The 14,726-nt window shown below is 41.4% G+C and overlaps 1 protein-coding gene across 1 annotated transcript in view; it reads right to left on the bottom strand.

The window, feature by feature from the left end:
- The window catches only part of LOC126456044 (tolloid-like protein 1), a 1,300,043-nt gene that overhangs the window by 654,436 nt on the left and 630,881 nt on the right, over positions 1–14,726 (bottom strand). The window lies entirely within an intron of this gene.

Genomic DNA, 14,726 nt, shown 5'->3' with positions numbered 1-14,726 from the left:
CGGTGATCAGTTTGCCAGAGATAGCCACTCTGCGACCCGTGACCCTGGTTGGGCATGCACGCGGTCGCAGCGTCGCGCGCGTCCACTGAATGAACAATGAGCGGCTGCCAGTCGACAGCTGCCGTGACGTCACTCTGACCTGGACCGGTCGCTTCCGTTAGCACGAAGCAGGGTACCGGTAGCGGAAACCCACGAGGCAGCGCCGAACACTGCGCGAATGAGTGACACCACCAGTGTGTTCCTTGCGTGTAGCCGTCTGATGTCAGCTCTGACGGTCCACCCGAGGTCAGTCAAAACATTCTGAAACGATCTCTATAAACAATTCAGTGAGATAATCGAAAATAATGAGCACGCTGCACAAAAACTTTGCCACCTCTAGGAGAAATCGACTGCAGCCTTGATAATCGCGTTCGTTTGGCAAAGAATAGAGTCCAGAATTTTCTTTAGATGTATCATACACAGCTAAAGCCACTCATTGAAGATTCGATCATACAGAACTACCAGTTTTCAGGTATGTCGATTTCTACCTTTCACCCGCTGATCCACATAGTTCCAGTGATTTTCTGTTGTATTAATAGCGGATGATTTAAAAGGTTAGTCATGGTGTGTCAGGGTGCCTAAGTGTTCATCAAACCACGATCGTATGAGTGCAATACTGTGAAGACAGCTCTTGTAGTCTTAAAAAACGTCAATGTCCGTAGTATACTAATCAGGAAGACGTAGAAGGAAGGGCAACACTTGGTTGCTGGTTCATGTTCACAGTAATCTGGAAGAGTGGGTCCTAATCACAGTACGAAAACAGTCCAAAATGTGACAAAACTGTATTGCACGCACTGGAGGTTAAACGCCTCGTTAGGCAGCCGGAGACTTCAGTGCCTTCCTTCATTTTAAAATTGACAAGCAGCGACTCGCTGGACCGCGCTACACGCCTCCAACCAGCTACTATCCTGTTTCTGTGTCGTTTGGTCCTCTTGAGATGTGCAGCTTTACCTACTGATTTGGGCAATAACCTTTTGCGAGGCTCCCGATTCCAAACGTCCATTATATACAGTCCTCGCAGTATTTGTTCGGCCCCTTAGGCCATCATTCACCGTCAGCAGGAATTCCTATTGGATGAAACTACTGCATATAGTTCCGGAGACCTTCTCGAGTCTCAAACACCTATGATGTATATATGCAGATTGAAGCGACAAATGAAAATTTGTACCAAGGTAGGGATTTGAGCCCAGGTCTCCTGCTCAGCAGGCAGCTGCACTAACCACTCCGCTACCCTGGCACAGTGGCTTTGCACAACTGGACGGACTACTCAAACACGCCTCCCTCCTCAGTACAAATTCGATTTCACACCTCAGACCACTTGGCACCCCCTTAAACTCGACATAATAGCAGAGGATCTCCAATTGCATTGGAATAGCACAGCATAGAACGAAATGAAAGATCCTGCCAGAAACCCTGACGTAGGTGCTTTAATCAAATATAAAGCTTAGGGGGAATATTAAGTGGACTGGGGAGTGATTGAGGAGGGAGGCGTGCTAGGGTAGTCTGTGCAGTTATGCAAAGCCGCTGTGCCAGGGTGGCGTAGTGATTAGAGTATCTCCCTAGTGTGTAGGAGACCAGGGTTTGAAGTCCGGCCTTCGTACGAATTTTCATTCGTCGCTACAGACTGCACATGCATCATAATTCTTATCGGTTTGACACTCGCTATCATTGACGAGGTATGACGTTTTTGGACCCTGTACTAAGAATCTTTTTATGATCACTTTTCTTATTCTGTATTTCTTGATTGCAAGTGGTATACCGCTCCTTGCAGACACGAACAGTCCGCTCAGATTCATCAGGCAATTTGATTTGCAGGTTGGTCATACACACGTCCAAATACTTAGGCTCCTTTCTGCCATTCTGGCACATATTCACTGATGCACCTTGTGCTGATTCCATATAACCGGCTGGTGCATACAGATTACGTTACTGCTACGACGTAGGTCAGCTCTAACGAAATTAGAATTATATTAATACCTTCAGCTGCTGACGTGCGTTGATATACATCAACGGGGACAGGTGAAAATGTGTGCCCCGACCGGGAATCGAACCCGGGATCTCCTGCGTACATAGCAGACGCTCTATGCATCTGAGCCACCGAGGGCACAAAGGCTAGTTAAACTGCAGGGACTATCTCGCGCACGCCTCCCGCGAGACCTACATTCTTACCTTGTATGTCCACACACGACATTCGTAGTGTCCCACCCCAACACACTCATTAGTCGTGGAACACATTCTTACCAAGTCCCGTAAGAGTTCGGGGAATATGCGTGCATCCGCACAGAAGAAGAAGGTCATGGCCGGTATTGTCAGAACTATATACTTATTGCAGAGGATCTCCAATTGCATTGGAACAGCACAGCATAGAACAAAATGAAAGATCCTGCCAGAAACCCTGGCGTAGGTGCTTTAATCAAATATAAAGCTTAGGGGGAATATCAAGTGGACTGGGGCGTAATTGAGAATCGGACATGTCCGAAAGAACAGACACCTTATCCATACAAGTATATAGGTCAGCTCTGGAGGATCAGAGGGTAGCCTGGTACCAGTGAACTTCATCCATGGATCTCCAAAGCTACCAGTGTGCCCTTTTGAGAGGTTGTCTAATACTTTGTCCGGTAAGCTAATAATGCGTTCCTGATCTTAGCAATTATGACTTTTTACTGTCAACAAGAAGTAAACCATAACAGCATTCTTTTATTTCGTGTTTCCAGATTCATGTCCCACAACTGTATTGAAACCTGTTTTGATTACTTAGAGAGTTATCATCATATGTTATGTTTAAAAAGAAGGAAGAAAGGCAATAGTAAAGTACTAAGAAACTAAACTTTAAATTCAAACCAACTTCAATACACTGCTAGCACGCTATGTAATATGTCACATAATAACTCTTCAGGAGCATCCATACAGCAGGCTAGCGCTCAAATTGGTGGAAACGAAGATGGTTCAGATGGCTCCGAGCACTATGGGACTTAACATCTGAGGTCATCAGTCCCCTACAACTTAGAACTATTTAAACCTAACTAACCTAAGGACATCACACACATCCATGCCCGAGGCAGGATTCGAACCTGTGACCGTAGCGTTCGCGCGGTTCCAGACTGAACCGCCTAGAACCGCTCGGCCACAACGGCCGGCCTTGGAAATGAAGGCTACAGCCAACTGAATAATAGTGTGAAGCTTTTAACTGTTAATACTAGAAATATTCACAATATACAATTGATTGTAAGGTATACGCTTTTCAAAGCAAAATCTACTAAAAATGAGGCTACATGTTTCCGTTGGGCTCTTCTTCACAAGCCAGGTAAAAACCGTCTTCCTAATTTTCGACGCTACGTCACTCTGCTGACGGACATCAGGGATGCGCTACTCCCCGATGTGTCGTCCCGTCAAGGAGTTTTCGACTTGTTATAAGTCAACCCAACCGAACCACAGAAACCAAATGTAAGATCGGGCCTGCTCCTTGGTAGCATAATAAGAACTCTCGTGGTCTCTCTATACATAAGAGTATTAGCAAATAATCCCAATAGTAATCTTAGAATGTTCATGACGATGCCGTTACCTACGGAACAGGTTCTTCCTTCATGATCACAAGGAAATGCAGGATGAGCTATACCGTGTTCAGCACTTCGTGTGCTGAATGACAGTGCTTCTAACTGAAAATAAATCTGAGTTAGCACCCATAAACTAGAACAAGTGTCCTAATGACAACACTAGGGATGATATATGGGCTTTGGCACACATTTTAATTCCATACGAAGTCGTATGAAAATTAACAGAGATCTGAAATCAGTGGTTAGCCCGTAGGAAAGTCTAACAGAAATGTTCAATAAACTTCAAGCGTAACCATTTTAAGGAAGGGAACGTTTATGTCGCATTCTTTGTTGGCAAATTAGAGAGCCGTTGTTAGAAAAAGTCTATGCAACAGTTCTGCTGTGTTTATAGTATACGTTGCGTAATGTTCACTGGAATATGACGAAAGAGAATTCAATGCCATTTTGGAATCTATTCTACGTATGTTTCTTTATTTTTTCGACCTTTAAATTAATTTCATCACTCTAGGAAAGATTATTTCACTACACCCATATACTCCATATAGCGTCTGTAATTTATAATATTTACTGCGCTATCGTCTTTGAAACTAATTTTTTGTTGGAGCTTATGTGAAGATGGGCAACATTTTGTAAATGCTGACCATGTGTGCTGCTATGAAACCTAGAATGGGGAGTGTTCAGGTAGTTTTCCGAGAATTTCATAGCATTCACTTAGTGCACGTGCGAAACTGTGGAAACTCTAAAATTTATAACTCAAACACACGATGAATTCGTCGCACACAAACATACACCAAGTACGTTTTCACCAAATTTCCTGGTTTATTAACGTTAAAATCATCTCGTTTATGTTTCTGAATAGATCAAAAAGATCTTAAGTTACCGAATTTTTAAGAAAAAAATATTTGTTTATCTTTCTGTATAAAATAAATAGCGACAACGAAATGAGACCCCATCAATTGTACTTGCAAAGCAATCCATCGGTATTATGTGGTGTGCGCTGCTTCCATAAGGTCTGTTACATAAGTTACTTACTTAAGTGACTTACGAAGCTATGTGCACGACACAGAACTGATACGCTGCTCTGCAGGTACAATTGCTCCGAACCGGTTCGCAATTTAATCAAACAGGTAATCATTATCAAGAAAAATGCAACAGGGGTGTGGAAAGAAAATACCAAAAGTAATAGTTTACTTGACTCTTCAAGTAGCAGCATGGAGAAAAACTGTAGTGTTAGACGAATATAAGCAAACATAAAACAGATGTGCGGGAAGCAGTATGAGAAGCTGAGAAGGTTAGCGTCTGATAGGACGAGACGGAGGAAACCATCAAACCTTTTGAAAGGCTTAGGCCTTTAAAAAAATGAACAGCAGTAGACCCAAGATCTATCTTATCCCTATGGTATACCATGTGTGATTAGTACAATTGAGAGTGTGTCTTATTATCTGATGGATATGGAACTGATTCACTCTACTTTTTCACTAGAAGAAAACGACATCTCTTGCGTAATGTCTTTGCAACAGTTATTAAAATATGCACCAATACATACTTTGTAAGGGTGTAATTTGAAAATTCTAATTTCATCGGGAAACTAAGTTATAACCTTTTTGAACAATCCTCAATAAAATTAGTGATGAGACTTTGAAATAACAGCGTTTCATAAATGTGTGTGTGTGTGTGTGTGTGTGTGTGTGCGCGTGTGTGTGTTTGTGCATTCATATATGCGCATTTGCTTTCATATGTGAACGGATAAGTTAGCGAGGGCTGGGGCTGTGGCGTCCGGGCGTGGCAGCATGACGTCACGCCGTCTCCATGGCGACGCAGCAGCCCAGCCCGTCCGCTCCACAGCCGCCGTGTGTTGGCAGCCTTGCGCTCGATACGGTTGGCACGCTTGCCGCCGATAGCGCGCGTGGGCGGAACAGCGCAGTTGTGTGAGGCGCCTAGAGGTGGAAGTGGAAGTGGGAGCGCGGCCGCCGACTATCGACACGCCCGGGGCGTCGGCGTGGGGCAGCGTGCGTGCGGGCTGCGTGTCTCCGCAGGACTCTATCTCTGGCACTGGCGGCCTGCGCCATCACTCAGCAGTACCGGCAAATCCATTTTACGTGTCAGTGAGGGAAAGCTGCCAACAGTAGGCGTATGTAGAAATTATTCCATTCTCTTTTGGCGTTGCCCTACAGCATTGCTACTAATTATAAAAACTACCGTAAGCTGTAAACCATTGTCAAGTGGTGCAATATGAGAATCAAGGTACAGATTTTACAGTTGTAAAATTACAAGCACATTGTAACGTCACAGCCATAGAAAAAAAGACAAGAATGACGCGTTTTGGCCGGAGAGGGCATCAGCAAGTTATCCGAAACCTTAAAGGGAGGATGACATTACATTTTATACAGCGTGGTCCTATCCTGGGCTACTGTAAATGTAAAATAAGATTCAAACACCGACCGAATAAAGCAATGCAGGGACACGTAATATACCTCGCGTTATAAAATCAGAAATTCTCTCCTAAAGAGCATGCGTCAAAGAAGGTATAGAACAAAATAAAACGCAATAAGAGAAAACCGGTACGGTAAAAATATTAAACATTAATGAAATAAAAGCACCGGGATCAGGCATTATAGAGACCCAGGAAGAAACCGAGAAATGCGTATTACCTCATGGAGGCGACGGAGGGTAATATCTCAGCCAAATAAAAAGCTGTCTAACAAGACGCCTCAACCACACTCTGCAGATATCAGTAATTATCGTCTATGAGTTGAAAGTTACATACCTGGGGGGTCATAGATGTAATCATTTTGTCACAATTAAAAATTAATTCACATCCACTATATCCCTATTTAAGGCATTGTCAAGTGGTACAATATGAGTAGCAATGTACAAATTTTACCGGTGTAAAATTACAAGCATATTGTAATGTCACAGCCATAAAAAAAGACAAACCATAAAATTATTTTATGTTTCCAATATTTTCAACATCTGTAATATTTTACTGATTACCCAACACGTTTTATCGAGTCGGCCGCAACATTTTGCTAACGCAGTAGATCGTAATACATGGTTCAGCACTGGCTGGTTTATATTTTGCCAAAAAAAGGAGAAATTACGAAAGTATACTAGGCAGTTCAAGTAATTTACTGAGAGCTGCCAAAAAATTTTCTGGGGAAGAAATTACAATGGGCGTTTCACAGGGCTTAATCCTGTACCATTTACTGTCGGTACTCTACAGGAATCATTTACCATTTTTTTTAAATAACGAGGCACATTTAGCTCTTTTTGCAGAAAAAAGGCGCATCAATGACGAAACAGTAAAGTACGCTTTTGTAAAAGTTTTTAACTTGTTTCCACAAACGAACTTACTTTCAACTTCGTGGAAACATAGCTCATCTACGAGGGGGCGCTGATAAGTCCTTGGCTTTTCTTAGTTAAAACTGATATAGATTAATTCTAATGTTTTGTTTGGCATTTAAGACTATTCTTTCCATTGTATGTGATAGTAACTGCGTAGCAATAACATGGACTTTTTTTTTATGCCCAAGTTTGAACTGAACATGGTGCAAGTTAATAAAGAATCAGAGCGAACGAGAGACATGCAGTTATTACGTTCTTTTTTTTTATGGAACACGGCCAAACATATTTTTTATGATATGTCTGGTGCATGGAGTGGTGACTGCCCTTCATACTCCACTATCAGGAATTAGATTGCTACATTTCAGCACTGAAGGTGAAGAGCGTCCTGGAAGGCCAACTGAAGTCACAGTTCCAGAAACCGTGGATTCTTTCCATTCCATAATCCGGGCTGATCAGAGAGTAACTGCTAAAAAGACAGCAGAGACGGTAAACACCGAGAACGTGTGGATATTATTGGTATTGGACTTGAGAAATTTGTCAGCCAAATTGGTTCCCAAATGTCTTTATGGGGACCAAAAGCGTGATAGAGTGGTTGCTTCACAATCCATTTGATCCAATTTTACCGGGATCCTGTTGGATGTTTTGATGGATGAATCATGTATATACACTCATCATCCAGTGCCAAAAGGGAGAGCCAGTGGTTCTCCACGTCCAAATAAGTTCAAAACACAAAGATCAGCAGACAAGTCACTCGCATCATTCTTTTGGGATAACGATGGAATCCTACTTATTGACTACTTACAACATGGTCGAACCATCATGGCAAAGTACTATGTTGAACTCCTCTACAAACTGAAGCAACAATTGGTCTCTAAACGTCAAGGAAAGTTGAAGAAAGGAAGATTGTTGCTGCAAGACAATGCCCCTCTTCACATGGCGGCCATCACGCAGCAAAAAATGGAAGATCTTCTCTTTGAAATCTTCCAACATCTACCGTACTCACCTAAACTGGTACCATCAAACTATTACCTATTCCTAAACCTCAAATAACAACCAAGGGAAGACGATTTCTGAACAGTGAACATTGAGGAAGCCAGAAAGCCTGCAGATGTGTGGTTCGCAGAACAGTCGCAATATTGTTTTGAGATGTTTTAAAGAAAGAAGCTGCAACAAAGATACCACAATGTGTTGAGCTCAAAAGGGAATGTGTTGACTGAATAAACTTATCAGCACCCTAAATGTACTTCTATACAATCAAACGATACTAAGTTCAAATTTCTTGGCTATATGAAATGATGGGAAAATAAACTGGAAAATTAATATAATAGACCTGCTAAAACGTTTTTTTTTTTTCCTGCTTTCTTTAATGCTACAAGAATGGTTTCTGATATGGGAGACAGAAGAAGCAGTAAATTAAGATTTTTATTTTTATTCGTTGGTGTCCCACGTAATAATAATTTGACATAACAGCTCAGTATTCATTGCCAAAATGAAAACAATTACAGTCATGTATGGTTCACACACAGGTCTCGTAGGAATATTTTTAAGCAATTATGAATACTAAATGCAGGCTCTCAGTAAATTTCTTCACTTATTGCATTTGTTGTTACCAACGACTTTGAGCCTTGGAGTACTCTACTACAATAAAGATATATTACTGTAAAATGATCTACATTATCTTCTAGCGAATCTAAGATAGGCATAAAAAGGAACAAAACACATAGCTATAAAACTCTATGTCTATCAGCCCCCCCAGAAGAAATGCGTAACAAACATTAGAAATATTTTCAGATGAAGATTAAGTTATTTCACCAAGACAACTCCTTTTATGCTTCAAATGGCTCTGAGCACTATGGGACTCAACATCTATGGTCATCAGTTCCCTAGAACTTAGAACTACTTTAACCTAACTAACCTACGGACATCACACAACACCCAGTCATCACGAGGCAGAGAAAATCCCTGACCCCGCCGGGAATCGAACCCGGGAAGCCGGGCGCGGGACCTTCTATACTCCCATTTCATGTCACTTGGCAACGTTACACCTACATATTAAATCGACATGACTATGTGAAGCAGCATATCACTTTTTTTATTTTCCCTGTTCATCTGCATTAAGTTACATTTTTTCTACATTTAGCACGATCAGCCGTTCATTATACCAAATAGAAATTCTACCCTTGTACAGTCACACAACGACGACACTTTCCAGTGCACTGTAGCGTCATCAGCAGTCGCAGGGTACTGTTCACACTATCCGTCAGATCCTTTATGCACATAGACGACAAGCGCGTTCCTCTCATACTTCCCTGGGGCACTCCTCACGACACCCATATCGCCAGGGTGAGGCCTCTTGTCCTCCAAGTCATCGTGAGAGAAAAGGGCGAGCTGAGCTTCGCATGAGCAATACTTTCTAAATCCGTGTTTATTTACGGACAGAAGTCTTTCTCTTTCATAGAAATTTATTATTTAGACATTGGAATATCTTCAAGATTTCTACTGCAAACCCTTCTTTAAAGAGATTTGTCTGTAATTATGCGGATCCTTTCTTTTTCCCCATTTATATACGGAAGTAACCTGCGCTTTTTCCAGTCGATTGAGACTTCCCTCTGTGCAGCAAATTCGCGAAAGTTGCAAGCTGAGTATGTGAGGGGTCAATGACGGAAGGTATACTCTGTAAATATGAGCCGGCCGCGGTGGCCGTGCGGTTCTGGCGCTGCAGTCCGGAATCGCGGGACTGCTACGGTCGCAGGTTCGAATCCTGCCTCGGGCATGGGTGTGTGTGATGCCCTTAGGTTAGTTAGGTTTAAGTAGTTCTAAGTTCTAGGGGACTTATGACCTAAGATGTTGAGTCCCATAGTGCTCAGAGCCATTTGAACCATTTTTGTAAAAATGAATTTGAGGTTCCATCCGGACCTGACGAGATTGACAGTTCAGATTCAAGCTGGCGATCTTACCTGTAAGACAATAGAAGGCAACTAATAATAGACATAGAGTGGCTTTCTCAGCAACTATTGTGATTCTCTCTAATACGACATGTACGCTAAACTTGTAAATGTGAACACTGCCTCAGTGGACTACTATTAATAAATCCAAACAAAACAACAGAATCTCAAATAAAGTATCATATTGAGGTCAAAATAAATTTTCCAAGTATCTGCTGTACTACATGGAAAGCGTGGTATAATATAGACATCTTACCAATCGCTATTCGGAGGAACGAAAGAAATAAGGTATGTGTTGTTTTCTTCTCCGTGGGTCCCAAAGTTTTCTCTAAATTAGTTGTGGCAATTTCTGCTTGTTATGACGTATTTTCTCTCCAGATCTGCAATCAGACACACCTTATGATCGTTATCATTAATTACCCTATGACGATTTCCAGCATTTGTAGGACTTCTTTCATCCTTTCGTATTGCGCCAGACCTGGAGCCACTAGAAGTAAATAGGTGGTGTGTAGAAAGAGAAGGACATTTTGGCAAACGATGTAAATCCGGATCAGGAAGGCCAGATCAGGGACCTTTGCGTTAAGAACCAAGTAAACGCAAAGTCAATGAAATGCCCTCAACTGCCCATTACAGTTCCCCTATTATTCTTAGTCTTCCAGTTTCTCGTTTTCCTTCTGTTAGTATTTCTTTATTTTTACTGGTATTATTTCAGGATCCATTCGTCAGTCTACTTTCTCTTGTTTTCTTCAAAGTTTTCTTTTAAACTGCATATATTTCGATCATTTCTGATACCAATATTTAAGATTGTCTGTTATTTTATAATCCTTGGTATTTCTTGCTTCTACTTTACCGTCCATAATTCGTTCCATACAACAATGCTTCTAAACAAGAGTCTTATAAAACTTTAATCATGTATGTTTGATACTTTCATTTTACAGATTCTTGCTGGTTGTTCATCAAACATTACAAAATTTGCTAATTTTGCTTAGTACTTCTTCATCATAATCATAACTCCTTTCTTTTTGTGATGTAGATTTTTCTATTTTTTCCTTGGTTCACTCCTCCTTGGCTCGTTTTCAGACTTATTTTTGACACGTGTATGTTCCGTTCTATCTGATTCATTCATTCCTTTTTTTAACACTATATAAGGTCCGACATTATGTATTGGTGTAATTACATTGCAAAACTTCGTATTTACCCCGAAAGCATTCTTTTCCTAGTGTTGCAATCACAATAGAATGAAATTGTCACGAAATTGCATAAAAATGTCGTAACAAAATTCCTAAAAATTTCGTTTAAATGGGGACATTAACGTAACTGGTTCTTCCTATTGTGTTCTACAAGAGGCAGTCAAATGAAAACTAGCCTGTTGGGAAAAAAATAAGCGGACTGCTCATTATTTCAAACGTAATTGTCGTAGCAGTGAATGCATGTATCCCACTGTGAAACAAGGCTGTCAATGGCTCAACGGAAATATGTTTGTGGTCGCCTGCGGAACCATGATTGTACCCAGGCGCGCACCTTTCTGTCCGAAGCAAATCGATGCCCACAAAGGTCTTCCTTCAATGCTACAGAAATATGAAAATCGAATGGGAAGCGATTGGGACTGTGTGGAGGATGTGTAAGACCTTCCCAGTGCAACTTCTGCAGCGCTGTGGTCGGGCCGCCACAGTTTACTCACTTTTTTCCATCTGCCTCCTTTTCATTTGACTGACCTTTACATTTACTATTTTTACCAGATCCGGAGCCAGTCCCGTCCTTAAAGGATTGTACAAGCTTCCTACAGGTAATTTGAGTGAATAATTTCGTCTGATCTAGAAATTGAAGTGAATTTCTCGGCAACATCCTTCCAGAGTAATATTATGCGCTTATCTACATGAAAAGAACTTTTAGATTTACGGTTTTCTCCGTTCTTTCTATTCTTAGGCTCATGCCTTCGGTAATGCTTAGCTTATTGAAGGAAGCAATGGTGATAATATAGTCTGGTTGTAACCAAACAATACCTACAAACCGCAGCAGGTTTTACAGGTTGTCTTGAAGAAGCAACTGAATATAAGAATTCTTGTGAGGAAACATCAGCCATTAACGCTACAAAGTGTTGAGTTATACGATGCAATGCCAGCCGTTAGGCCTCTGCTTCGTAGTCCAAGCATTCTGTGACGGCCTAACACAAATTTATAAAAATTATCACCTGAGAACAAAAAAATATGGACATGTAGGAAATTAAATTATAAGTAGATTTCCATTTTCGCGAAACTCAAAAATATGGACATACAGGAAATTAAATTTTAAGTAGATTTCCATTTTCACGAAACTCGATCCAGGATGGTGAGCACGGCCAAACAAATCAGCTAAGTAGCAAAACTCGGTTTTTCTTAAACGAGTAAAAAACAAATTATTGGATAGATAAAACTGCTGTCTATAAAATATGTATAAAAGTAACATAATGAAAACTATGTTATTCACTCCCAACAAAAGTGGACTTTTTCGAAGTCGTTTTTTAATCCTTCCATTTAAAAAAATTATAAAAATTATTTAGTAACATGGTACAGCATTCTTTGCGGAGAAAATAAGTCTAGAACAGTTACTGTAGGACTGTAGGACCAACCGTTGAGTAGATCTAGCCACTTATCGGGAGCGCTTTCTTTTTTTCAGAGAAATCTATTAATCTCTAAAAACAAATACTATTTTATAATTTCTCAAACGAGTACTTTTTTTGACTTATAGAAAAACATACAGATGTCACTGGAGAGAGGATCCCACCAAGTTTTTTCCTCACATTACAGCTGCCCAATACTGGTAGTGCTTATGACTACGCAGATGTCAATACGAGCATGTGATTCACTGAAGTCGCTGACAGAAATTGTTTGGTAGGTGTTTTGCGTCCTGTCGTAAATGAGGTCATTAGAGACAGAGTACGTGCTAGGACCGGGGAAGGATGGGAAAGGAAATCGGCCGTGCCCTTTCTGACGAACCATCCCGGTATTTGCTGTAAGCGCTGTAGGGAAATCAGGGGAAACCTAAATCTAGGTGGTCGGATGGGGATCTGAACCGTCGTTCTCCCGAATGCAAGTCCATTTTCATAACTACTGCGCTACCTCGCCTATTAGAATTTCTGGGGAAGGAGTGATAGCATCGTGCTTTGGAACCCTGTTGACTGTAGCACGAACTAATTCGTTGTGGAGATTTGTATACATGTTCTGACAAGCCAGCCTCCTACTATAAGAAAACCGCGGTGTGCATTACGAACCGAAACTTGTAGAGATGCTGTATCCTCTGATATGTGTCCGTTTTCTCTCTTATAGTTCTCGCACATTCGTCTTCTGAAACATCTACATCTACATTTATACTCCGCAAGCCGCCCAACGGTGTGTGGCGGAGGGCACTTTACATGCCACTGTCATTACCCCCCTTTCCTGTTCCAGTCGCGTATGGCTCGCGGGAAGAACGGCTGCCGGAAAGCCTCCGTGCACGCTCGAATCTCTCTAATTTTACATTCGTGATCTCCTCGGTAGGTACAAGTAGTGGGAAGCAATATATTAGATACCTCATCCAGAAACTCACCCTCTCGAAACCTGTACAGCAAGCTACACCGCGATGCAGAGCGCCTCTCTTGCAGAGTGTGCCACTTGAGTTTGCTAAACATCTCCGTAACGCTATCATGCTCACCAAATAACCTTGTGACGAAACGCGCCGCTCTTCTTTGGATCTTCTCTATCTCCTCTGTCAACCCGACCGCGGAAGTACTTAAGAATAATGCTGTATATATTTGAAACGTACACATACTAGTAATATATGCGTTCTATGAACGGAGCTTGTAAGAGGGAGGGGAGCGGAGAGGAGGTAGGGGGGGGGGGGGAGGGGGCAGCGAAGGGCAGAAGCTGGCTAAGCGAGTAGATTTTACCATAGAGCAGGGGTTTCCATACCTTCTGACATCAATTACCCATCAGTGCAAACATATATTAGTTAATACACCTTCCCCAACCTTAATCAAAATTAACACCTAACTACACTGTAGAATGAAACAAAATTGTTCGAATACTTCAATGATATTTTATGATTTGTAGGTGTTTTATTAACCCATGAACTATTGATTCAGTGAGACAATTGGTACTGCGTATTTCTAATAGTCCTTTCTTTTAGAGTGACGAAGTAGTTCTCAGTGCATCACGAGTGCTACCCACAGCTCCTTCTCAAAAAAGGAAGCTAGCTGCCCACGTTGAAGGTAGACATTTGTTACAAAATATGATTCCTCCTTATCAATGTTCTTCCTAGCGGCACTTGCTACAGCCACCACCCTGCATCCCATTTGAAATCAACCAAGCTGAAATGTGTGCACTACTTACAGCAATCACTTGACTGCTCGACTCCTTCTTCTGAAATGACATAAATTCTAAGATTTCCGGCTGCCAATACTTTGTACCTGACCATTGATACTGGCGATAATCATAATAATATAAATACTACCGTGTAGACACCACAGCAGTGTAGCAATCATTACATAATTACTGTTGTATTGTATCAATTAGTTCATTTATTGCTACGAAGCGAGCAATGAAGCAATTTTTGGTGTATTGTGAGAAGTACCTACAGTTCGAAGAAGGAATTTTCATGAGATATTTATGCATATGTGGTATATATGTATCAGTTTTTCTGTCACAGATGCGGGGTGCCAAGTATTGCATAGCAGGGTGACTATGTGAGGAAGATGTTCATACATTTTGCAAGTGGTAGCCTCCATCATTTTCTGTCACACTGTAATACAAGGTGGGGCAATAAAAATGGCCCGGACTATTGGATATGATTGGACGTGACTTTGTGGCAGCCTACCTACAGTTACTTC

Source organism: Schistocerca serialis, chromosome 2, assembly GCF_023864345.2.
Source record: "Schistocerca serialis cubense isolate TAMUIC-IGC-003099 chromosome 2, iqSchSeri2.2, whole genome shotgun sequence".
Lineage (NCBI taxonomy): Eukaryota > Metazoa > Arthropoda > Insecta > Orthoptera > Acrididae > Schistocerca > Schistocerca serialis.
The sequence above is the reverse complement of the archived record's forward strand: the minus strand, read 5'-3'. Positions and strand labels throughout refer to the sequence as shown.